The following is a 4,169-nucleotide window of genomic DNA, read 5'->3' as shown; positions in this document are numbered from 1 at the left end:
AGAATATGAATTATATTAATGGAATTTGTTGATGATCGTTCCTTGAACTTGATTAGCCGATCCCGAATGCGGAGGCTAATGATGTTAGTAAGGTTTACTAACATCGGCATGATCATCCCTGAAAATAAAGGATATTGAACTTGATTAACTATTTAAGTGAGAATAGTTAATGATATTGACTGGTGACGTCGATATCAGCAATCACATGAAACTTGATTAACTATTCTTAAAGTGAAAGCTAATGATGTCAAGAATCTTGACATCGGTATTTTTAAAAATATTCTAATGTATTATGAAAAGAAAATTCTGATTTACTAATTCGGGTTAAAAATAGTTAATGACATTTAATCGATGTTGTTGATGTTGGCATTCACAACGAACTTGATTAGTTAGTCATAATATGGGTGACTAATGACACTAATGAAATTCATTAGTGTCGACATTCCCTTCTAGGTATTGAGGAAGAAGTGTTATAATGGTATTTGTGATGAGTAATGATTAAATGTGTTAATGAAATGAGATTATTTCTTCGGTCTTAAAGAGGCAGATATTAATTGGAAATTGTAGAATAAAATGGGTGGAGGAAATTATTTGGTGATTTCGAAAACAATGAACTTAAAAGCATCAGATGAGAATTGTAAAGACTTATGATATTACGTAACCTTGCATATTTATTTATATGTGTTGTTTGATCTTTCTCCTTATACAATATTGTTGCCTTAATATAATTATTTTACAAATATATTATGTTGTTGCAGGTCCTTCATATCTATAACAAGAGTAGTACCTTAGTTTTTGTATTTTGTGTTATTTAAGATTAAACGGATGTTGATGTATTTTGTATTCAAAAACTATAGAACCTGAATTGTAACGGCATCCTGTAATTTAAATATTTGGATGTAAATTGTAGTATGATATGTATGTGATCTTTATGTATGTTGTTTTTGTTATATAAGTATTAAATAATGTTCTATTTTAAGATATGTTTACTTGTGATATTATGATTATATTTTTTAGTATAATGATATGGAAATATTGAATGGTTGGGATGTGATTAAATTATGAGTATTAGTGGTATACAAGTTATTATCGATAACTTGGGACCTCCTGGTATAGGGTAGATTCTGTCAAAATTTTGGTAGAAATTTTGGTGATCTTGGTATGAATTCAGTAAAATACAAAAAAACAATTACCGTGTTTCCCCCTTTTTTATGATTGATGTGTTGGTCCTAGGAATGAGGATGTGACATTAAACCATGCAAAGCCTTTTTAAGTTTGAAAACATGATCAGGAAAGTAAAAGTTTTCAAAACCTTGAGGTTACTTAACACATATTTCTTCTATGATAAAACCATTTAAAATACGCTTTTGACATCCATTTGAAAATGTGTAAAATTAGTATGACATGCAAAAGGTAAAAGCATTCTTATAAATTCTAATCCAGCCATAGGTGCAAAGGTTTCTTCATAATTAATACCTTCTTGATTATACCCTTTTACGACTAATTTAGCTTTGTTTCTTACTGTGGTCCTAAGTTCATCAACTTTATTCCTAAAAACCCATTTTGTTCCTATGATGAATGTATTTTTAGGTCTAGGGACTAGTTCCTAAATATCATTCCTTTCAAATTGGTTTAGCTCATCTTGCATGACTAAGATCCAATTTGTATCTTTTTCAGCTTCTAGGAAGGGTTTGGGCTCTATATGTGAAACAAATGTACAATACTCATTGATGTTCCTAAGAGATGCTCTAGTCTTAGCTCCTTCAAAAGGATTACCAATAATTAACTCAGGAAGATGAGAGCTTACATACCTTAGCTTTTTTGGTGACATAAAAAGAGTTATTTACCATTTGATATTGATGACTTGAGCTTGGTTGATCCTTGTTCATCTCTTTATTGTTGTCCTTCATAGGTATATTATAATTAAGACTTAAATGTTGAACACTTTTATTTATGTAATTTAGAATTTAATTAATTTTATAATTTTGAGTTTTCTCAAAGGCACATGCATGGATTCTTCAAGATAAAGTATTCTATTGTTATAAACTCTGTAAGCTTTGCTAGAGGAGGAATATATGAGAAAAATACCAACATCAGATTTTGAATCAAACTTGTCTAAGTTATCTCTAGTGCTAAGAATAAAACATTTTGAACCAAAAACTTTGAAATATGAGATGTTGAGTTTCCTTCCTCTCCAAAGCTCATAAAGAGTTTTTTTCAACTTCGGTCTCAAAATAACACTATTTAAAACATAGCAAGAAGTGTTCATAACTTTCGCTCAAAAATAATTAGGGATATTAAATTCATTTAACATTGTTCTTGCCATTTCTTGAAGAGATCGATTTTTCCTTTCCACAATCCTATTTTGTTAGGGAGTTCTAGGAGTTGAAAAGTTATAGTGGTGTCATTTCTCTTCACAAAACATTTCAAACAAATCAATTATAAATTCTTCACCATGATCACTCATTATATTTACAATTGAAAAACCCTTTTCATTTTCAACTTTTTTTCAAAACTTTACAAATTTACAAATAGTTTTATCTTTTGATTTTGAAAACAAAACCCATATATATCTTGTAAAGTCATCCACAATCACAAATACATATTTATTATCACTCATGCTTCTAGCTCTAGTTGGTCTAAATAGATCCATGTGTAACAATTCTAAAGGTGTTTCGGTAGAAATATGATTTTTTCTCTTAAAAGATGTTTTCATTTGTTTACCCATTTGACAAACATCACATAACTTCTCCTTTTTTAATACAATATGAGGAAGTCCTTTAACAAGCTTATTTTTGGCAAGTTTAGAAAGAATATTCATGCTTATATAACCTAATCTTCTATACCAAGGAAAACTATCATTAATGCTAGCAACAAGAAAACTTTTTATTCACATGCATGCATCAATTTTAATCTTATAAACATTTCATTTTCTATTACCAACAAGTAAAACTTTATCATTTTCAAAAATTAAGCGACATGCATGATCAAACATGATCTTGTAGCCTTTATCACATAATTGACTGATACTTAGCAAATTATGTTTTAGATTATTCATGAGAAACACATTTTCTATTGAGGGAGAAGACTTACCTTCAATATTGCCAACTCCAATGATCTTTCATTTTGAGTTGTCTCCAAATGTGACTTTTCCACCATTGATATTGATTATACTTGAAAACAATGAATCATCTCCAATCATGTATCTTGAGCAAGCACTATCCAAGAAACATTCCTCATAATCCCTTGATTCCTACACACATAAAATCAAGATAAGGTTTTTGGTACCTATACTTTCTTGGGTCCTTTTTGGTTAGTAGTGGTTACTTTTAAAACCCAAGTTATGTTACTAACTTTGTCCTTCTTCATAGGACATGTATAAATCAAATGACCAATGCTTCTACAATAATAACATGTTTGGTTTAGATCATATGATTGTTTGGCTTTAATAAAGTAGTTCTTCAAATATTTTTAGTTCCTTTTGGGTTGATATCCTAGACCTTTTTTGTTAAAGACACATCTTTGACTAGAAAGCATGGTATCTAAAATCTTAGACCTTGAGTGAACTTTGCTAGTGTGGTATTCAACTTGTCCACCTTTTCTTTTAAAACTTTATTTTCCTCTTCAAGTTGTTTAACCTTGTCACTATCAATAACAATGCATGCTTTCTTTTCTAATGCATTTTTTTCAATAAGTAAACATGTATGACTCTTTTTCAATAAACTATATTTATGACCTAGATTTTTAAATTCATCATACAATGATTCAAAGACATCATGTAGTTCATCATAAAAGAGGTCAAATTCATCATCTGAAGAAAGTACCTCAATATCGTTTTCAATAGCCATGAAACACATGTTTGCAACATGCTTTTCATCATCACTTGAGCTATAGTCTGAGTCATCACTCCATGTTGCTTTTATTGCTCATTTGTGATGGTTATTCTTCTTCTTATTTTGAAGGAGAGGGAATCGACCTTAATGTGTCCCGTCTTGTTGTACTTGTAGCATCTAAGTACCTTCTTGCTAGATTCTTCCTTATTTCCATCATTTTTAAGGTTTAAGAACTTTTTATTCCCTTGTTTTTCTCTAAGAAAATTTCAAAATTGTCTTGTTATAAGTGAAATGTCCTCCACTTCATCATCATCACTATCAACACGATGTATGGTT

This window comes from Populus nigra, chromosome 2 (genome assembly GCF_951802175.1).
Source record: "Populus nigra chromosome 2, ddPopNigr1.1, whole genome shotgun sequence".
Classification (NCBI taxonomy): domain Eukaryota; kingdom Viridiplantae; phylum Streptophyta; class Magnoliopsida; order Malpighiales; family Salicaceae; genus Populus; species Populus nigra.
Note: the sequence above shows the minus strand (reverse complement) of the source record.